The following is a 23,485-nucleotide window of genomic DNA, read 5'->3' as shown; positions in this document are numbered from 1 at the left end:
TCCATTCATCTTTCGATGGACACCGAGGCTCCTTCCACAGTTTGGCTATTGTGGACATTGCTGCTAGAAACATCGGGGTGCAGGTGTCCCGGCGTTTCATTGCATCTGCATCTTTGGGGTAAATCCCCAGCAGTGCAATTGCTGGGTCGTAGGGCAGGTCTATTTTTAACTCTTTGAGGAACCTCCACACAGTTTTCCAGAGTGGCTGCACCAGTTCACATTCCCACCAACAGTGCAAGAGGGTTCCCTTTTCTCCGCATCCTCTCCACCATTTGTGGTTTCCTGCCTTGTTAATTTTCCCCATTCTCACTGGTGTGAGGTGGTATCTCATTGTGGTTTTGATTTGTATTTCCCTGATGGCAAGTGATGCAGAGCATTTTCTCATGTGCATGTTGGCCATGTCTATGTCTTCCTCTGTGAAATTTCTCTTCATGTCTTTTGCCCATTTCATGATTGGATTCTTTGTTTCTTTGCTGTTGAGTTTAATAAGTTCTTTATAGATCTTGGAAACTAGCCCTTTATCTGATATGTCATTTGCAAATATCTTCTCCCATTCTGTAGGTTGTCTTTGAGTTTTGTTGACTGTATCCTTTGCTGTGCAAAAGCTTCTGATCTTGATGAAGTCCCAATAGCTCATTTTTGCTTTTGTTTCTTTTGCCTTCCTGGATGTATCTTGCAAGAAGTTACTGTGGCTGAGTTCAAAAAGGGTGTCGCCTGTGTTCTCCTCTAGGATTTTGATGGAATCTTGTCTCACATTTAGATCTTTCCTCCATTTTGAGTTTATCTTTGTGTATGGTGCAAGAGAGTGGTCTAATTTCATTCTTCTGCATGTGGATGTCCAATTTTCCCAGCACCATTTATTGAAGAGACTGTCTTTCTTCCAATGGATAGTCTTTCCTCCTTTATCGAATATTAGTTGACCATAAAGTTCAGGGTCCACTTCTGGGTTCTCTATTCTGTTCCATTGATCTGTGTGTCTGTTTTTGTGCCAGTACCACACTGTCTTGATGACCACAGCTTTGTAGTACAACCTGAAATCTGGCATTGTGATGCCCCCAGCTATGGTTTTCTTTTTTTAAAATTCCCCTGGCTATTCAGGGTCTTTTCTGATTCCACACAAATCTTAAAATAATTTGTTCTAACTCTCTGAAGAAAATCCATGGTATTTTGATAGGGATTGCATTAAACGTGTAAATCGAAGCTCCATTACTTGCTGTCTGGTGAAGCTGAAGATATCGCTAAGCTATCTGTAGCTTCAATGTTCTCATCTGTAAGTGAGGAAACTTTATTATTAAGCCTAGCATAATGCTTGACATATAGATCTTAGGAAATGTTGGTTATTACCCTCCCCTTGACATTTCCCCACACACAGGTGCCATCACGGATATCCTGCTGTCTTCCTTCATTTCCATTTCAAAGTCCCTAGCCTATATTACTTGGGCAGAAGGTATCTAAGGCAGAATCCGGGCAGCTGAGATTCCTACCGGAAAGGAGGAATTCCTTGCATTCAGCTGCCCCTACTCACCTTTCTATTGCAGGAGTTTCTACCAGTAAACGGTTTACCTTCTCCCCCTTTTCTCAGCGTTCACTTTGTTATTTTTGTTCAAGTGGTTATTGGGCTGGGATGTTAAAGTTTGATTTGAAAGTTTGCTTAATTTACTTTCAATGTTTCTGATTTTCTAATACCTATATTTAAGGCTACAAGCTTTCCTCTGGGTAGTGTGCTGACTATAAACCACAGATTTTATAAAGGAATACTTCTATGTCCATCATCACATGTTTTTTAACTACCAGTTGATTTTCTCCTTAACCCAAGAGTTATTTAACCAACTGAGTCACCCAGGGGCCCCCACCCAACAGTTATTTAGTAATTTAAAAAAAATTTTTTTTAGATGCTTGACTTTTATCAATTTGATTTGTGACATCTTCCTGCCTATTATTAGGCATCAGGAGGTCAGTAGCCATTTGGCGGCTCTGTCTTCTCTATCTCGTCTCCGTGTTGGCATCTCTATAATTGATGCCAACTCTCAAAAGTTTATACTCAGTGCAGGTAGGCTATGAATGAATGAAAGGATGCCTCTTTCAACACATTTAAAGAAATAAATGAGGATGCCGGGGTGGCTCAGTGGTTGAGCATCTGCCTTCAGCTCAGGGTGTGATCCCGGGGTCCTCCGATCAAGTCCCACATTGGGCTTCTCCCTCTATCTCTGCCTCTCTCTGTGTCTCTTATGAATAAATAAAAATTTTAAAAATCTTTTAAAAACTAAAGAAACGACACAGTACAGTGCTTTCAGTCAACAACAGTAACAGGTACCCATTTAAAATAAAATGATATTTTGCCACTGTAAAACCCACTGTGTTCTCTTAATATGGTGAAAACTGATGGAAACTTAATTAAAACAAAAGTATGCTATACCAGAAAAATAAAAATCTACTCTGTGTGCTTGTGTGTGTGTGTGTGTGTGCGTGTTTGTGTGTGTGTGGTGCACCATCTTTGGGGGTAAGGCACTTATCTCCACATGCTCAATTAAAATTTGGCAATGTCTCCTAGCAGTCTAAGCAAGCAAGGTTTAATTATGTAACTGCTGTTATTTTTATAGCCACATTTGGGAGTTCTCTGCTGATTATAAGATTGCCTTATCATAATGAGATAGCAGAGCTGACATCTTCCCAAACTGGGCTAGTTGTTTACTTATTGAAATATTTATCTTTTTCCCACAGGTCCTGGAGACCAAGTTAGCAGTTGTGTTATCATTAAAATTAAGAGAACATAATCAGCCTTACATATGGGTCTTAGAAGGTGACCAGAATGCTCTGGTTTTCCCCGGGGCTGGGGTTTCCCAAGGTATGGAATTTCCAGGGCTAAAATGGGGACAGTCCCAGACTAACCAGGACAGTCAGCTGCCCTACGTATTTCCCCAGAGTAAATCACAGCATCATCCTGGGCCTATCTTAGCAGCCCGCAGGCTAAGCTACCGCCGCATTGAGTTGGCATAATTTGAGGGCTGGCCGAAAGGCCATCCTGTCTATCCCCCCAAATGACTGCCAGCTCTTAACAGCACTGTCTCTCCTGACCTGCCATTTCCACCTTTGTTAAGTTACTCCTACAGTTAAGTTTCTTTTTGGCTGGAATTGGAAAATCAAAGGTCCAGGCATTATCTTTAAAGACCTTGGTTACAAAACTTAAGTCTGGAAAGGATGAAAAGATGATGTTTTTAGATTTTTCTCATCTCACAGCCCAAAGAACCCTTTGAAAAGCATTAGAAGCCAGCATGGTGAGGGTGACACCAAATTAATTAGAGCTTCTCCTCTGCGTCCCCTCTGCATTTTTCTCCTCTGCACCCTCCCCCAGGCCATCAGCACCCTCATCCGATCCCTCCCCTTCCCTATAGCAAACCCTCTCCCAGAACTGGAGGTCGTGAGTGTACTTACACTCAGGTGCAAGGTTTAGAATAAGGCTTATGCCTTCGTCAAGTTTAAAGAGTTAACCTCTTCAGAAGACATGTGCATTTTAGGTGGGAGCAAAGCTCCTGTTTGTATTAAAGTCAAAGAAAAGAGGCACAAAGTAAGAAATTTTAGGACCAGGTACATACACCGGGAAACCCACAATGGCCCCATGGCCATTGAGGCACTGCTCCCCCACCCCAATCATACAGAAGGTACTGGCAAGCCCCTGCTTTCATCAGGGAGGTGAGGGAATCCTTTCTTTCTACAAACATTTGTTGAGGGGTACCTGGATGGCTTAGTTGCGTTACACCTCTGCCTTCAGCTCAGGTCATGATCCTGGGGTCCTGGCATCAAGCCCTTCATGGGACTCGCTGCTTAGCAGGGAGTCTGCTTCTCCCTCTCTCTCTGCCTCTCCCCCTGGCTTGTACTCTCTCTCTGTCAAATAAATAAATAAAATCCTTAAAAAAAAACAACAACAAAGATTTGTTGAGCATCTACTATGAGCCAGGCACGCTGGCCCCCTGAGACAAATGAGACATCCTTGTTACCCACAGGCCTCTTTGGTTCAGGTCAGGGAGAGACACCTGCAGTAAGTGTGTGCTATAGAGACACATGTCTGAGGTGTGCTGGGAGCAGGAAGGGGGAGCCCTGGGGGACCCAGGGGAAGTCAGGGGTTGCAAGGACAGGTATGGTGAACACAAAATTTAGGCCCACAACACCTGTACCCCTAAAACCAGCTGAGGGATGAAACCAAGTCCAAAAAGTAAAATTCTCCCTTCACCTAACTTCCCCCTGAAATGGAATTTTTGATCTTCGTTGACTACTAAAACCTCTAAACATAAAAGTTGGAAGAAAAAAATATATATATGAACTATGTAAAATACATAAAATTGAAGTAAATAGCATAAATAACTTATGCAAACCCAATAAAAACTACTTTTCTGGGGGAATAATGATTCAAAACTCCAAATAAGGGCAGCCCTGGTGGCTCAGAGGTTTAGCGCCGCCTTCAGCCCAGGGTGTGATCCTGGAGACCCTGGATCGAGTCCCACGTCAGGCTCCCTGCATGGAGCCTTCTTCTCTCTCTGCCTGTGTCTCTGCCTCTCTCTCTCTCTCTCTCTGCATAAATAAACAAAAAATCTTAAAAAAAAAAAAAACTCCAAATAAAAGGAAAGACTTCAGCTTTTGTGAACAATGGGCTTGACTTTTATTTTCTTTTAAGTTACTTGTTTTTATGTCTTTCTGTTTCATTTCCCAGAAACAAAAACAGTTTGCATTCCATTATTTCCATTTTCCAATAATGACATGCTAACTGAATCATCTTTCATGCTTTGTCTCACAATTAAAGCTTTCAACCCACATTCCCTTCTTCTGACCTTTAAATATTAGAAATTTAACTGAGTTAGGGGGAGGATCTAAGTTAGTTACTACTTATTTCACCAGCACAACTTGGCACTTTCAAGAAACACTACAAATTTTCATGGAGATTATGGAGATGAATCTATATTATGTTACCCACCCCCATGGTGTCAGTGGACAAACCAAGACTCATCAAAGATCAGCTGTGAAATGGAAGCCTTGGGCTTCCTGAGAAGAATCACTCAGGAGAGTAGTGGGGTAGTAGACCCATCCCCTAACCTCTTGGTCAGATACTTTCTCAGTATGTTTACTCAGGAGGCAACCCTAGGGACAAGGGACTGATTAAATTGAGAAGAGGAATCAGGCATTAGGGAGAGGTGGCACCTCTTAAGGTCCCTTGCAAGTCTAAGATTCTGTAAAATTACCCTTTGGGATGTTTGAGAGCATTGACTTGATGAGTCTTGCCTTGTGCCAGTGAACCATGGATTTTGAGTGGGTGCCTCCTTCTATTGGTTGTCCTACAAGGCAACAACAAACTGATACAACTCTTTTTTAAAAAATATTTATTTATATATTTATGGGGGGGTAGTGTGTGCACATGAACGTGAGGGAGGGGCAAAGGGAACAGGAGAGAAAGAATCCTAAGCAGGCTCCACGTTCAGCATGGAGCCCAACAGAAGGCTCAATCCCATGACCCTGATATTATGACCTGTGCCAAAAATTAAGAGTCAGATATTCAACCTACTGAGCCACTAAGGTGCCCTCAGACTGACCCAACTCTTAAATCTGGACTTCCCTGCTACTGCTGCCATCCCAATACCAGAAATCAAATTGAAAGTGAACAAAGTGAGTAAGCATGTTTTGTATACAGGCTTCTAAATTAGGTCTGCAATGATATTTTAGTAGTTGGCAACAAGACTTGTGAACATTGACAATTTAAAAATACAATAAAAGTTTTAAAAACTGGGAAAAAAAAAACAGAAAGATGTTTCCAGATAGTCTTATACAATGATGCAAAGGTGAATAGAGTCTGGGATTCCAGCACTGTTTACTAACCGTGTGACCAAGAGCCAGTTATTCAGTATCACTAATCCTTTACCATGTTGGTAATAGGGGATCTTAATCATTCTTTCCTTATAATACTGCTGTAAGGATCAAGCAAGGTGATCATGTTAGATGCTGAACAGGGCCTGGCGATGCAGCGGAAGACTGACTGCCCACCCCCCCGCCCTGCGTGATCCTCTGTACACCTCCCTTGTCTTCACCGCCCCCCCTCTGCAGGGACTTCTGCTTGGACTTGGTCACCTGAGAGCCCCAGGAAGGCAGGAGAGTGAAGGTGAAGTATATGTTCTCCAGCTCTCTACCTGGGAGGGTTATCACAGGAACACTGGGGTCCCTTGACAGGTGGCTTAGCAGCCAAGAGGAAGTGACTGTCCTCGCCTTGGGTGGCTGCCCACTCCCCTTCCTCATGGTTTCCTGCACACTCCCCACTGCACTGTGAATAGTCCCTTTGTTAACTTTGCCCCAGATTGTCCAGCTGGAGTGCACCGTGGGATAAAGTAGCCGTGGGTAGCAGCTGTGATTTATCTTGGAGTCTAAGGTTAAGCACTAAACAAATTATCATACAGAGACCACAAAATACATACTGTAATGCAAATAAATCCCCCCACCGGCAGAAGGTTGTTGGAATAACTCAGACCATTCCCTACTTCTCAACATTTTCATAGCACTCTCAAGAGGAGCTTTCTCTTTGAAAAACCTTCTGTTATTTAGAGTTGCCCAATTTAGAAAACAATGAGCAATCATTTCAGTGTAAAAATGTCACAAACATGGATGTTGCTTACTCGAAATGTATTCATGGCCTGTACAAAATTCAAATCTAACTGGGTGTCTTGTGTTTTATTTGGCAACCCTACCAGTCATGGGAAGATTTGGAACCTTTCTTTTCTTTTCTTTTTAAAAATATCTTTTTTTTTTTTTTTTTTTTTTTTTAACAGAGACAGTGAGTGAGTGAGTGAGTGAGTGAGTGAGAGCATGAGTAGGGGGAGCAGCAGAGGGAGAGGAAGAAGCAGACTCCCCGCTGAGCAGGGAGCCCATCATGGGGCAGACACATCACTGAGTCACCAGGTGCCCAGAGATCTGGACCCTTTCATTCGTAGTTTCTTAAATGTCTACTTAAGAACATGCTTGTCTTTACGAGTGGGTGGGAGAGTCAGGCCTCATAATGAACCAGTACTTTCCCATGGAAAAAAAAACGTTCACAATCCACCTGAGTAGGTACAGAGAGGCCAATTCTGCACCACATTCTGTTCAAGACACACCAGTCGTGTCTGCCTTTCGCTCCCGCCCTTCCATGTGCAATTGCCCCACACATCATCTCTAAGGAGACCAGACGGACCAGCTGCTGGGACCAGGAGAAGGAGCCTGCCTGACAGTGACCGATGCATGAGGAGTGGAGCTGAACCAATCTGATTTCTGGTATCTCCAGAGAATTTTGACTGAGGGAATGAGGCAGAGAGCAATGGCAGCTATAGGAACTGAAAATATGCCTGATAAGCCTGTGCAAACTGAATTTGTAAGAAGCAGAGTTAGGGCAGAGGAAATACAGTCACCAAAAAGAGAAAGACTACAACTGCATGGCAGAAATAAGCAGACTTGTGAAGAGTAGCGAGGATCCATTAATGATGGGAGACTGAGGAAAGTTCCAGTCACTTACTGCCTCCAGGGCATCTTAGGATGGGGAAACCTGCCTCTGGCTCCTGTCTCCCTAGGGCTCTGTTGTTTTGTTTTCTCTTGCACAGTGAAGGATGCCAGCACCTCTCTATACTTAACATACCTCTTTCTTACTTGAGGTAATTTAAGTGAATTACTTCCCTGCACCTGCACATAGGCTGCTGAGTCCCCACCATGTGAGTAGTTTCCAACGCTGAAGAAATTCACATGCAGCCATTGCCTTGCAGAGGCCTGGGGTGCAGGGAGTAATCCGTTCCTCTGGGACCCTAACTTCCAGGGGTCTCTAAGCAAACACTCTTAGAAGAGTGAGGCAGTACTGCTCTTCCTGCTTCCCTCCCAATGCTTGCTAAAAGCAGGCTGGTGGGCCACAGTGGTGCTTGTGCTATTCCCACTGCAAGTGCACAATCTTGGTCTTCAGAGAATCCACGGTCAACATATCACTCATGTGAATATTTTGTCTATGTAGTAATTATTCCCATATAATAAACATTAACTATAAAAAACAATCAGTATGGCAACTGTAAAAATAATAATAATAAAAAGTGTTGGAGAGGATGTTGAGAAGTCAGAATCCTTATGCATTTCAGGAGGGAATGTAAAATGGTGGAGCCACCGTAGAAAACAGTATGGCAACTCCTCAAACAGCTACACTGAACTAGCATATGATTCAGTAATTCCACTCCTGGGTATGTACCCACAAGAATTGAAAGCAAGTAATCAAATAGATACTTGTACACTAAGGTTCATAGCAGCATTATTTACAAAAGCCATATGATGCAAACAATCCAAAAGTCCATCAACAGATGAACAAATATGGCATATCTGTACACACAAAATATGGCATATCCATACGATGCAATATTGTTCAGCCATAAGAAGGAAGGAAATTCTATGCTGCAATACGGATTCACCTTGAAAACATTACACTCGAAGTGAAAGAAGCCAAACACAAAAGACCACATTTTGTGTGATTCCATTTATATAAAACATTCCCAAATAGATCAACACATAGATACAGAAAGCAGACTGACCAGGTTTCGGGGGAAATGGGAGATAACCATTGGGGGTGGGGATGGGGTTCTCACTGGCATGATGAGCAAGTTCTGGAAATGGCAAGCAGTAATAGTTAACACAACCTTGTGAAAGTGCTTAATGCCACTGAACTGTACACTGAAAATGGCTAAAATGGAAAACGTCATGTTATGTTTTGTTTCTTTTTTTACCACAATTAAAAACAAAAAACAACCAAACTGTCTGAATCAGGGCTTCATTGGGCTTCCATAAGCCACTAAGCCAGGTCTAAGGCAGGGGAAACTGCTGCACATTAGAATTATCTGGGGAACTTTTATTTATTTTTATTTATTTTTTAATATTTATTTATTCATTTTACAGAGAGAGAGAGAGCATGTGTGAGCGTGCATGCAAGCAGGGGGAGGGGCAGTGCAGAATCCTGCAAGCAGATTCCTTGTTGATCGGGGAGCCTGGTGCAGGGCTCAATCCCAGGTTCCCAAGATCATGACCTGAGCCGAAACCAAGAGCCTGCTGCTTAACTGGCTGAGCCACCCAAGTGCGAATTATCTGGGGAACTTTTAAAATCCCCAATGTCAGGACCACATCTCAGACCTACTCAGAATGTCTGCAGGTGGGCATCAGCATTTTTTAAAAGCTCCCCAGTTAACTCTGATATGCAACCATCAAGAACAGTCCTCCAAGGCAATGTGCTTCTCAAACCTTAATGTGCATACAAACAACCTGGTCATCTTGTTAGAACACAGATTCTGACTGGTACATCCATGGTGAAGTCCAAGCAGTTCTAACAAGCTCCCAGGTAACACAGATATCCCTGGTCTGTGGACCACACTTTTTTTTTTTTTTTTTTAAGATTTTACTTATTTATTCATGAGAGACACACAGAGTGAGACAGAGACATAGGCAGAGGGAGAAGCAGGCTCCCTGCAGGGACTGGATCCCAGGACCCTGGGATCACACCCTGAGCCAAAGGCAGATGCTCAACCACTGAGCCACCCAGGTGCTCCACACTTTGAGTGACAAAACCCTATGGTTCATCCTGGCCAGCTGTATATCTATTCTTTAAAGAAAGAAAAATCTATCAGGACTTAAAAAGTGATTCTAAGACTTAACAACATTCATTATCAGGAGGGTCTTCATAACCAAACACATTTTCATTACCCATATTTCTTCAGCCTATAAGATAATCCTCCAAGGCTTTCCCACAAAAGCCCAGATGTTTTCATCAGCTATTTGAATTTTTGAATATTTCTTATCACCACTTCCACTTTTGTCTGATTTCTCATGTTCCTGTAGGACCAAGTACGGATTCAGAAATACCCATTTAATAAGCTAACAAGACTTCCACCTCTTGGCTGCAGTACATAAAATATAGCAATCAACATTTCAGTGAGACTTTGTGCCTGATAATTCAAGAATAAATCAAACAAGAAAGATCTTGACCGCTTTAACACTGATGTCTAAATCATTCCCTTTCCCAATATCAAGCAGTAATAAAGTTTACAAAGTACACTGGAGATTCCAAGGGAAATAAGTTTCAAAATGATGCCAATTACATGTAAACAAAATGATTTCATCACATAGTTTTGTTGACAGAGAAGTAGAAACTTCAAGTTCCAACAGATCTTAAAGAAAATGAATGAGATCTCCAGTAATGATTATGATCAGGAATTTCAATATTAGTAGCCAGATTTGAGAAACTCATTGGTGAGGCATCTAAGAGAGGTGATAAATGGGTGTTATTATAAAAGACAGTTCATTTTTATCATCACTTTGTGAAATTATACACATAAAACAAGAAGAATAGAAAAGGAATGTCAGAGCTTCATGCTAAATTAACTTTTGCCTGAAGCTGATACATACAATACTGGTGCCCAGTTTAAAACATTTTTAACTGGGATCCCTGGGTGGTGCAGCGGTTTGGCTCCTGCCTTTGGCCCAGGGCGCGATCCTGGGGACTTGGGATCGAATCCCACATCGGGCTCCCGGTGCATGGAGCCTGCTTCTCCCTCTGCCTGTGTCTCTGCCCCCCTCTCTCTCTCTGTGTGACTATCACAAATAAATAAAAATTAAATAAATAAATAAAACATTTTTAACTGGTGTCCAGTTTATTTTATTTTTTTTTAATTTATTTATTTATGATAGTCACACAGAGAGAGAGAGAGAGGCAGAGACACAGGCAGAGGGAGAAGCAGGCTCCATGCACCGGGAGCCCGATGTGGGACTCGATCCCGGGTCTCCAGGATCGCGCCCTGGGCCAAAGGCAGGAGCCAAACCGCTGCGCTACCCAGGGATCCCTGGTGTCCAGTTTAAAACATGTTAACTGGCATAGTCCCTCTGGAAAATACATAGTTCAAGAGCCTCAAAAAGTTTGTAAACTTGTAATGTGCAGCTGTAATGAATGATAGCAATGGATGTGTAAAGATAGCATAAAATCTAAAAAAAACAGTGATGGGATGAAGAGAAGAGATTCAAACCAACTGAGCAAAGATCTGTAATAATAATTACTCGAAATGTGGCTAACATAAGCAAACTCATGATGACATTTTTAAGGGTTCAATTATGGTATCTGATTATGTCAATTTTATATCAAAGAGCATTGAGAGACAAGCATTTACAGTAATAAACAAGAACATTGTATTAATAGAACTCATAATAGTGATAAAAACACAATAATCCTGAATTTATGCTCTAACTATAGCAATAAATATATAAGATAAAAATGTATAGAAATAAGGCAGAAATGCAATCATGATTAAGAGATTTTAATCCTCTGCTTTCAGAACCACTATCAAAAAGAACATTAATAAGGATACTAAAGATATGAATAATTTATTATGTTGCTCATTACCTCTTAGATAAAGATCTGCAGGGCAATTACCATAGCCAAGACAGAATTTCCTCTCCTGATGAATAGATACTCTTTTCTTAGTTATACAAAACTTTGACACTATTTAATAGAGATATAAAAATATAAAACCCAGGTAGTTTCTATTTTGCTGAAGCTGCTAGAAAGCCCAGGGCCAAACTTTGCTCTTAATAATGTAATTTCCTTTAGCCATGACTTTTTAAGATAATATTAATTTTCTTCCTCTCTGCTTGGATATCTCCGTTTTAACCTGATTTACTGGCATTGATCTTAGTGTATCTGTACTCTTATTCTGAACCATCTCACATCCTTTTTTGATAGTACATCATGAGAAACAAATTAGTACAAATGCAATCCGAATGCGGCACCTAATAAAATAGAATGGATGGTACCGACCTGTTGGAAATCCTTAGCTATCCTTGGAATGGGCTTTTAAGGCTGAACAGGACAGACAGGCTTCCCTGGGCCAAGGCTTTTAAAGGACTCCTTATCATTTGCATAAACCAGCATTAAAATGTATGAGCCAATCCTGGTTTCAGACATCAGATCCTTTTACTGTCATTCTGCTGCTCTGGTTGGACTCTGTATCTTTGATAAGCCTTGTGATCGTGGTCCATCTCCCTCCTGGTTCCTGGCTTGCTGTTCCCATGTTGGCTCCCCCAGCACTGATCTTTTTCCAATGTTTACTGGCATCTGTACTAAGAACCATTTTCACCTAGCAAATCCGGCAAGCTGGCTAATTCCTGCAAGAGCCAACTCTTGTCTGCTGCCCAGGTCTGATCAAGTCTGCCTGTGTCCTGGCACCGGAGGTGGGGTGGGTGGGGGACAACACCCTAAGAGTCACATGGGAATCAAGGGAATTTAAAACACATGCTTTCTTTCCAAGTCTATCAATACAGTGCAGACCACAGAATGAAAAACAATCAAAGAAGCACTTTGCAATTACAAGAAAGTATCAATTCCATATGTTAGTGCTATAAACTTGAAAAGATAAAGAAAGGTAGAAATGTTAATCACATCTCAAAATCTATCCAAGAAAAAATTAAAAAGTATCTTTAATGCCCTCAATATCTCTCCTCAAATAAAAGCTCAACTTTCCAAATTTCTTCTAAATATCTCATTCATTCACTCATCAGCTAGTAATTGAGCATCTGCTGTATGTCAGGTCTGGGTTGGGTGCTGGAGTTACAAGAGCAAAGGAGAAATAATGAGCATATTGATTAGTTGGGGAAGGGGGTAATTCTGCTCACAACAGGAGTAAGCATGGGGTTTATGGGCACACAGACAAGAGCCCTGGCTGTTCTGCAGGAATAAGATGAGATCCCAGGGTAGGAAAGGCCTGAAGACAGGGAGGGGTAGGACTGGAAGCTTCTACAGGGTGAGAGCAGTGAACTAGAGGCAGTGTGCATGGAGACAAGAGGAGTGGACTAGAGGAGAGTTAAAGAGGAAGTGAGCTTGAGGGAGTTTGATGAGAAGGAGAGGAGAGGCATGGATAGCAGCAGGGAATGCTTTCAGCAGAAGGGTGGCACCTTCATTGTAACAGGCAACACAAGAGGAACATGACATGGAGAGATGATGCACAGGGTCAATTATGCTTCTAAAGGATACAGCAGGAAGAAGGAGAAAAAAGGAGAAAGGGAGCAGGGAAAAGAAGTTGGGTGTGGGGGTGGGGATTGAAGATGGATGATCCCAGGACTTCTGACATCTCCACTGACCACAGATGCTGGAGCAGAAGATGAAGATGACCCTAAACACACTTGTTTCTCACTGGCTGGGTGTTGACTCTCTAGTCTTATACTCAGCGACCTAGCAACATGGTATGTGTGCTAGAAGGATTTCATTTGCCTGGGCTAGAAGGAAGTCAGGTGCCTTGGAGAAAACTATGGCAAAATCATCTTTTGGGCCCAATTCCCCGGGGCCTGCAACTCATGGAAAGGAAGAACAATAAAACCTAAGAGAAATCATTGAAAAAGAGGGATTCTCTGAAAGCCCTAGAGTTGCAGCCCAAAGGCCTCTTTTTTTCTGGTTTCTACTTGGCTTTCTAAAGGTAGGTTCAGGGTGCCCTTCTTCCCAAGTAGAAGGCTCAGGCCCTCTCAATGTAGCAGCATGCAGTTGACCATGTGACCAGACCCAAGCCAAAGTAGATTAATGAGCCACAAATAGGCTGGATGAAGCAAACCAATGCCAACAGCTCAATTCAAACTGTTGGGCTCAAGTGAGCAGGAATTTTATAGGAGAGAGGATGAACATGGATCCTCACTCCAAATGAGAAGAAAGACCTTCATACCCTCTGATTTAAACTCATGCAAAAAAACACACAAACAAACCAAAAAAACAAAAAATACCTCATGCCAATACATTTGATTCATGGGGGTAAAACTAGCTGGTGTCTCTGTAAGAATGCTCAGTCCTTGGAAGAGTTTGACAAATCCCACAAGTGGAAAGGCCAATCATATTTCTACTTTTGACCTGCCAAGCAGCTGACATAGGCAGTTGGAAGTATAGAAAGCCTAGTACCTAATTCAGGCAACCAACCAGAGTCCAACTGTTAAAGGCCTCAGGAGAGATGATGAGGTGTTTTGGACAGCAAGAGGAAAACCAGAGATGTAGCCTTTCACCCAGACATGGGGACAAAGTAAACTCAAACTAAACGAGGATAAAGAATTATGCTTTTTTCAAGCCTACACACACACACACACACACACACACACACACACAACTGATCACCTTCTGAACTATAAAGGTATTAGTCTAAATTCTATTTAAAATGATGCTTTGACCACTAGAAGATTCCGATTGCAGAAATCTTTGATGAGTCAATGTATTATTTCCTAGAAAATTTACAGATTGCATCTATGTAAAAACTATCAGCTCTTGCACAAGTGTGGGCATGTGTCTGCATGATAGTAAAGGTTGAATTTGTGTGCATGTGACCCCTCAGAGGCCAGGGCACAATACAAGTGCACTCTGATTTGGCTTTCACATAAAGAAAGCAGAGTTACAGCCTGCCAGCTTCTGACAAGTGTTTCTTATAACTTGTTCTCACACTTCTTTATGATGTGAACCCAACACTGAAAGCGAGTCTGTTCAAAGTGACCCTTCAGGTAATGGCTTTCCCAGAGAAAGTGTCCTTTGCTATCTTCCCCTAAGAGAATATAATAATCTATTTCAGGGAAGCATAAGAGATAGTTCTCTTCCAAAGAACAGTGGCTTTTCAAGACCCCTGGGGGAAGAAGCAGAGGGAGGAGGGTCTTCAAAGCAGGTCTGGACTCAGAAGGCCTTCATTTTTCCAGAGATTGGTTTTCTCGCCTCAAGGTCTGCAAGAGCCTTCTGATTTGGGGCCCTTGGAGGTATATTCCACAATGGTTCCAGATGAACACTGTTGCTATTACAAACGAAAATCTGGCTTGAAGCTTCTCAGAAGCTAGTGTAAGGAGGAAAGTTTAGTAAGAATTGTGCATATTTAGCCAAGACAAAGAACTGTGAACATGTCTGAAGGGAAGGAGAGGTTTTCCTGGTACTGAATTCTGAAAGTCCTCGCAGGGGACACTATTCCGAAACCCGAGTGATTTGTTGGAGAATGTTTTCAATCACAATTGCCTTGTAAGTACAAAAGCTGAAATAAAATTGTTTTATCTTGTAGCAACCATTCATAAAAGTAGAAAGCATAATATTCAAACTTAATTCAATGAAGGAGATTTTGTTCAGCGTTGACCTGAGTTAGGCCAAGCTAATACTCTTGCAGTGGTTGAACTTGACTCAAAGGTAGAATCTAAAACTAACACAAGACTACATAGATGGTATGTCCTCTGAGTTATATTTCCTAAGCTCATTTCTCTCAAAGAGGATTTTTTTTTTAGATTTTATTTATTTATTCATGAGAGACACAGAGAGAGCCAGAGACATAGGCAAAGGGAAAAGCAGTCTCTCTGTGGGGAGCCCAATGCAGGATTTGATCCCAGGACCCTGGGATCATGACCCAAGCCAAAACCAGATGCTCAATCACTGAGCCGACCAGGTGCTCCTCTCAAAGGGGATTTTTTTTTTTCAAAGGGGATTTTAATAGGAGTTATAAAGATCCAGATTTTTTATCTAGCAAGGTCATGGAGAGTTGATGGTATATACCAGGATCAGCAAACCATATCCTGTGGGCCAAATCGGTCCCAATGTATGTTTTGTCCCAATTGTATGTTTCCAAATGGCCCATTTGTAAAGAATGTTTTTATTTAACATGTTTCTAATGGCTGGAAAAAATCAAAAGAAGAATAATATTCTGTGACATGTGAGAATAATATGAAATTCAAATTTTAGTGTCTATAAAGTTTTTTTGGAACTCATTTACATTTCATCTATCAATCCTTTAATACTACAACAGCAAAGTAAAATAGTTGTAACAGGGACTATGTGGTCTGCAAAGTCTAAAATATTTATTATGTGGCTCTTTACAGAAAAAGTTTATCAACATCTGGAATTTACTGCTGATTGATGACAGACCTCAAAGCTCTTAAGATCTGGGGATCCCTGGGTGGCGCAGCGGTTTGGCGCCTGCCTTTGGCCCAGGGCGCGATCCTGGAGACCCGGGATCCAATCCCACATCGGGCTCCGGTGCATGGAGCCTGCTTCTCCCTCTGCCTGTGTCTCTGCCTCTCTCTCTTTCTCTCTCTATGACTATCATAAATAAATAAAAATTAAAAAAAAAAAAAAGCTCTTAAGATCAGACAAGTAAAAAAAAAAAAAAAAAAAAAAAAAAGATGAGACAAGTAAATTATAGGATTCTCTAGTGGAAGCCACACTTGGATTACTAGGCCCAAAATAATTTAGAAAGAGAGTCAGAATTTCCTTCAGGAAGTCTCATTTAATCTTTTTACCATTTAATGGTTGGTTTCCCTTCATTTGTATAGATAAGAAAATAGACCTCAGATGTTAAGTGGTGGCACAAACAGATTTCCAGGTATATAAGGTATAAAAAAAACAGGTTTGTAGAATCTTCACTGGCAATATTATAAAAATAAACAAATATAGAAGAAAATCCCCAAATTTACCAAATATGTAACCAAACATGAGATAACACTTTGAGTACTTTTAATCTTATTGAAGACTAACCTTATGCCATAGAGTTCAAGACTTGGTTGGTAACCAAGGAAAAAACACAGGGGAGTCCTAAGGAAAAGTAAATCAATAATGTCATAAAAACTATCATTAATTACTCTCAATCTGCAAATGAAGTGAGAGGAGTACACAGACCTGGAAAAAGTCAAAGTCAGAATTTGCAGAGACAAAAAGGGCAGCCAAGGCTTGTCATTTTCCAGGGCATTGTGCTGAGTCAGAGAAATGGAAATGGGACATGCCATTCATTGGCTGAGTGGAGAGAGATCTTTCATCTCACTCTTCTGAGGTTCCACAAAATTTCAGCAAACAAAGCAGAACCCAACTGAGGACTGCACTCAGCCCAGACTAGCTATTTCCTCCCTTGCACCCACACCCATATTCTTGGTTTATAGAAAAGTGGATGGAAAGCAGCATGGTACTCCTAAAAGGTATCAAATGTGAAAGACAATCTATCCCAGTAAAGGTGGAAAAAAATAACAATTGAATTGATGGCATGAAGGAAATATAAGAAATGATCAGTTAATGCTGAAGAAAAACACAAAGAAACTAAGGGAGTTAAGAGAAAAGATGATACACAAAGAGAAAAATAAAGACAATCCTCTATAGGATAACTCGTACCCTTGCAAAAGCTGATGGAACAGGAATAAATATTCAGAAACATAATACCAGAGATTTTCCCTGAAATGATGGCAGAACTGATTGAAAGTACCCACAGTGCTCTTGAAATGAAGATTTAACATTTAAAAAACCAAATCACCATTTGATTCCAAGTTAGTGAGCTTCAAATATAAATAGACTATTTCAGGCATATAGACTGAAGGAGCAAGACACCTACAAGGGGGAATAATTGAGATAGTCTTAAGAAAACTCTTCGGCAACGTTAAGAGAAAAATATTTACAAAGTTCTGAGGAAAAGGGTAAATCAGAAATATTACAGACTACAAAGTGCAGTTTAAACAGGTAGATATGATTTCCCTAAATTTAAGAGAATTCAGGTCACATAGAACCCATAAAACTCTTGGAAAAGCTACTTGCCTATATAATCCAGCTATCCAAATTCCACTCAGGGATGGAAAAGTCATGGTAAAAGAGCTAATGGTGATCATAGAAGTCTTTTAAGTATTAAATTAAGACTAAATACCTAGGTCAATTATAACTAATCCAGAATGCAAATGTTACAATTCCTGGAGAAGTTAAAATACATAAGCAACCAAAATCAGGAGGTAAATGCAAAGTTAGGCAGGAGCAAATGTAGGAGTTCCCAATTACCTCTGTTTTCCAAACAAAAGATGGATCTGTACCATCCAAAATTAAGCACATTTTCTCTTAAAAGTTACCAACTCTTCGTGATTTTCATAATTTCTTTTCTTAGCCATAAAAGCATAGTCTAGAAATATCTCTTGTGGTGAAAAAAACGTGATTCGAAATTCAGTTCCTATTGTTTTTGTTCAATTCAACTAAATTAAAGGTATTATTTATAGTGTGACATTATATAATTCAAGTAAAATTAAACAATATTACTTATAATACAATCCTATGTGTAGGCAAACCACAGAGCATAATATTTATCTATGTCTATCCATTTCCTTTACATCTGTGTGCAGAGAGAGGTAGCTGGAAATAAGTTCACCCAATGCCATCCTCATCGGGGGATACAGAGCTCTGGGTGGTGTGCTTTTTTTTTTTCTTCTTATAGTTTTATATTTCATGAGCTTTGTGTTTTGTTTTTTTTTTATTCATAAGAGACACAGAGAGAAAGAGAGGCAGAGACACAGGCAGAGGGAGAAGCAGGCTCCATGCAGGGAGCTCGACGTGGGACTTGATCCCGGGACGGCAGGACTATGCCTTGGGCCAAAGGTAGATGCCAAACTGCTGAGCCACCCAGGTGTCCCAGCTTTTGTGTTTCGTTTTAGTCACTTTTAAAATTTATGCACAATAAAATCATTCTTTTTTGAAAAAAAATTTTTTTAAGATTTTATTTGAGAGAGAGAGAGAATGCACAAATGGGAAGGAGAGGCAGAGGGTGAGGAAGAAGAAGACTCCCTGCAGAGCAGGGAGCCAGTTGCAGAACTCAATCCCTGTACCCTGGGGTCATGACTGGAACTGCAGGAGCTTAACCTACTGAGCCACCCAGGTGCCCCAAATGCACTCTTTTTTGGTATACGATTATTTGAGTTTAGGCAAATACATAGTCAAGCAACTTTCACCAAAATCGAGACATGGAACTGATCATCACCCCAGGCTTGCTTTGTGCTACTCCATATTCCATCTCTCTTCCTGCTCCCTGCCCCTCCAACCATTACTCTATTCTCTCTTCCTATAATTTTGGGCCTTTTTTAGAACTTTATACAAATCGAATAACATGATACATGTAGCCCTCGGGTCTGGCTTCTTTCACTCAGCATAACCCATTTGAGATTCTCAAAGTTAGCTGAACATGAGAATCACCTGCGGGGATTTAAAACTCCCGATGGCCAGGCCACACCCAAACCAGAAATTAAAGTTCAGAGTCTCCAGGGATTAGACCCTAGTGTCAATTTTTAATGCTCCCCAGGAGATACTGTGGATAATCAAGGCTGAGGACCACTCAGCTCATTTCCAAACTGCTTCAAACCCCACAATTCTGTTAAGTCTCCTTTCAGGTTTCTCAAACTATTTCAGTTAGATTCACTCCACTGGGGTGGGATAACCCTCTGCTGGGGGCTGGGGTGAGGGCTCTGTTATGCATGGTAGGTGTTGAACAGTACCCTTGCTTCCACCCACTGGACCTCAGTAGCACACCCCCAACCCAAGTGGTGACAACCAAAAATGTCTCTACACTTCACCAAGTGTCCCTTTGCGGGCAAAATCACAGTAGTTGAAAACCACTACTCTACTGCAAGCCACAGCAAACCAAAAGCAATTCAGTGGAATTTAGAAGCTTTTACAACACGCAACATTCTCTTTCGTGTTTATCCAGCCTGCTAATGTATCCACTCCAACTTCGTTAAACCAACTTTTAAACTCCATTTTCACTTTGAGATCAAGTTGCCAACAACCAGCAGAGGGCACCTCTAAATATTGACTGATACTTCTAATTGCTCTGGATTCCTGTGGAGTGGTGATAAGATAAAGAGCCCAAGCTGGCAGCTCTGCCGGCCCCACAGGCCCTGTGTGTGGGACCAGGGGAGAGTAGGGAGGAAGACAGGTCCAAGGGCTGAAGAATGATCTGAGGAGAGAAAAGATAACAAAAGAAAGCCAGGGATCTGGCCGGCCAGGGGGTCAGAGATGTGGACCACTGAAATGGAAATTAGTTCCAGAAAGTAAAAAGATTCCAGCTACTCGAAGAGCCAGCATCCCTTCTAATTTCCTGGACGGGGTATGGAAAAACACCTACCTAGACTTCCACCTCCTTTTGCCTGGCCTAACCCAATTGCCACTGAAAAGGAGCATATGACAAAAGCATGAACAACCTTTCCCCACTTGTGACCTTGCAAGGGAGCCCAAGATATCCTATTGCAACTGCCACAGTGTACCATAATTTAAAACTCACTGCACTGTATTCAGCTTGGGGTATATACCACGTCATTTTCTGGAGACTCTAAAAGTTCCATAAGTCTTGTTTCTTGGCATGCAGGCTTTGTGACTATTCTCAGGAAAATATTACCATTCACTCAGTCTTCTTGAGAGCCATGAACTCTTCTAAAAATAGGTCTTCTAAAGTCAGCTTTGATTACACACTCCTCATTTACAGGCAGGCTTGATCTTCCCTCTGACTTGCTTTTTTTCTGATGACAACCTAGGGCAAACTCCCTTCAAGGGAGCTTGAGTCTGATGGTTCAACCAGTTCTAGCTTGACCCCTCTCTAGAAGGTTGGCAAAATCAGAGTTGTGCCCATCTTACGAGGAGAACAGCCACTTAAGGGAATATCCTATTTTTTTGCAAAAAAAAAATTATATTTTACCACTTTAAAATAACACATATGTGGAGATCCAAATGCAATTTGAAAAGCCTACAGACTATGTGTTTCCAACTCTGTGACATTCTAAAGCAGGCAAACCTATGGGAACAAGAAAAAGATCAGTGGCTGCCAAGAGTTAAGAGGGGAAGGAGGGATGAAGAGGAGGGACACAGGGACTTTAGGGCAGGGAAACTACTCTGTATGATACCATAATGGTGGATACATGTCATTATACATTTGTCCAAACCCACAGAATGGACATCAAGAATAAATCCTGATGTAAACTCTGGATTTGGGTGGCTAATAATGTGTCAATGTAGGTTGATCAATTGTAACAAATGTCATAATGAGGGAAGTTGTGCATAAGTTAGGGCAGAGTGCATATGGGAAATCTCTGTACCTTCTGCTCAATTCAGCTGTGAACCTGTAACTTCTCTAAAAGCTAACTTCTATTTCTTTAAAAAAAAAATTGCAAAAGTATACAGTACAAAAAAATTGCAAAGTATAGAAGGGTAGAACAAAGGAGAAAATAAACAAAGTCAATTTAATTTGAGGAATGAGGGCAACCCAGGTGGCTCAGCGGTTTAGCGCCACCTTCAAACCAGGGCGTGATCCTGGAGACCTGGGATCCAGTCCCACATCAGGTTCCCTGCATGGAGCCTGCTTCTCCCTCTGCCTATGTCTCTCATTAATAAATAAATAAAATCTTTTAAAAAAAATAATTTCAGGAACGAGACAAATTTCTACCAGTCTGATATTCCATCATTCTAATTAAATCAATTACATCTTCAAGAGTTCCAATTTAAACCTAATTGTCTCTGGAGAAAAAGGTTTTAAACTTTAATCTAATTCTTTGGAATGCAGGTTAAGAACTTGGGCTCTGGAATCCAGCAAGCCCGAGCTGAGTGCTCCTATTCTGGCATCTGTGAGCTATGTGACCTTGGGCAAATTACTTATCTCTTTAGGTGCCAGTTTCCATCACTGAAAAATGGGGATGACAATAATGGAACTTAACTCAGAGTCTTTATGAGGATTAAATGAGATAATGCATGTAAATTCCTCAGGAAACAGTGTGGGGTACTTGGCAAGCATTCTTGATCCCTGCATCTAAGAACTTTGCAATAATAATGTCTTTTGAACATACATTGGGTTTTAAAAGTCCTAAACTTTTGGAGTGCCTGTGTGGCTCAGTGGATTGAGCATCTGACTCTTGGTTTCAGCTCAGATTGAGATCTCAGTATTGTGAAGTTGAACCCTGACTCGGGGTCTGAGCACAGAGTCTGCTGGAGATCTCCCTTTCCCTCTCGCTCCCCTTCTGCTTCTCCCCACATCCTACCCCCTTCCCCCTCAAGAGCACTTTTTCTCTCTCATAAATAAATAAATAAATAAATAAATAAATAAATAAATAAATAAATAAAATCTTTTTTAAAAAGTCCTAAACTTTTTTTTTTTTAAAGTCCTAAACTTTTAATGGATATTATGGTCTTCGGAGTATATCTTTTGCCAGTTTCAAAATATACTCCGTTCAGTATAAGGTCCCCCAAAAGCACAATAAAATCTTAAAATAGGGGACGCTGGGGTGGCTCAGCCGTTGAGCACCTGCCTTTGGCTCAGGGCGTGATCCCGGAGTCCCAGGATCAAGTCCCACATCAGGTTCCCCTCCAGGTACCTGTTTCTCCCTCTGCCTATGTCTGTGTCTCTCATGAATAAATAAATAAAATCTTTTTTTTAAATCTTAAATATTTCATTTTACAGATGAATAAAGTTAGGCCCAGGGAGATTAAGTGCATGACCCTGTAGATGTCACAGCTGGAATTCTTTAGAGAACATATAGGAAGACTGGTTCTGCATCCATTTTTTTTTTTCTGTATCCATTTTTAAACCAATCTTTTTTTTTTTTTAATTTTTAGTTATGATAGTCACAGAGAGAGAGAGAGAGAGGCAGAGACATAGGCAGAGGGAGAAGCAGGCTCCATGCACCGGGAGCCCGACATGGGATTCGATCCCAGGTCTCCAGGATCGCGCCCTGGGCCAAAGGCAGGCGCCAAACCACTGCGCCACCCAGGGATCCCTTAAACCAATCTCATATTCCAAACATGGTTTATCTCAATTTAATGTCATTTCCTTCATAGATGGCACATCTTGGTGAACCATAAACTGTAGAAGCATTGAGGCCATGTTTGCAAGTTGTTTCTGCCTCTTAGAAAGGGCACAGTGCCTGGCATACAGTCAGTGATTAATATCAGTTGATAATGCATAAATTAGTGTGCGGAAAACACTGGGCTTTTATTACTTTTAGTGAGAGTGGGGCAGAAGACAGTTATGCCCAATAGTGAACTATTTATGCCTAAAAGCTACAAGACTTTGGAGACAAAACTTGCACTTTGAGACAAAAGCTGGGGGTAGTCATGAAAGGACAGTGAGCATGATTATGTCATTTGAGAGGGATATAGACTATCTTTCATGAAGAGGTTAGAAGACACTCTGAATTCACTCTGTGGGAACTAAGAGAGTTATATGATTTAGTAGGAGGATGATTCATTCAGAGTAAGATTTTTCCAGTACAAGAGTTTAAGCAGTTTAGGTACATTTTATCATATCTTGCCATTTTGTCTTTCTTCTAATGGATGGGGTTACCCTATCGCACAAATTGAGCAGACTCCAATCAAGAACAACAGGATGGGGGATCCCTGGGTGGCTCAGCGGTTTAGCGTCTGCCTTTGGCCCAGGGCGCGATCTTGGAGTCCCGGGATCGAGTCCCACATCAGGCTCCCGGCATGGGCCTGCTTCTCCCTCCTCCTGTGTCTCTGCCTCTCTCTGTCTCTATGTCTATCATAAATAAATAAATCTTAAAAAAAAAAAAAAGAACAGGATGGCTAACATTCAAACTACTATAACTCTGATATAATTTATGTTGTATTTAAGAAAATTCAAATTTAATACAGTTGCATATAGATTTAGGTGAGTCCCCCCTTGAAATTCCTTCTCACAAACTTTGT

This window comes from Canis lupus, chromosome 1, assembly GCF_011100685.1.
Source record: "Canis lupus familiaris isolate Mischka breed German Shepherd chromosome 1, alternate assembly UU_Cfam_GSD_1.0, whole genome shotgun sequence".
Taxonomy (NCBI): Eukaryota; Metazoa; Chordata; class Mammalia; order Carnivora; family Canidae; genus Canis; species Canis lupus.
Note: the sequence above shows the minus strand (reverse complement) of the source record.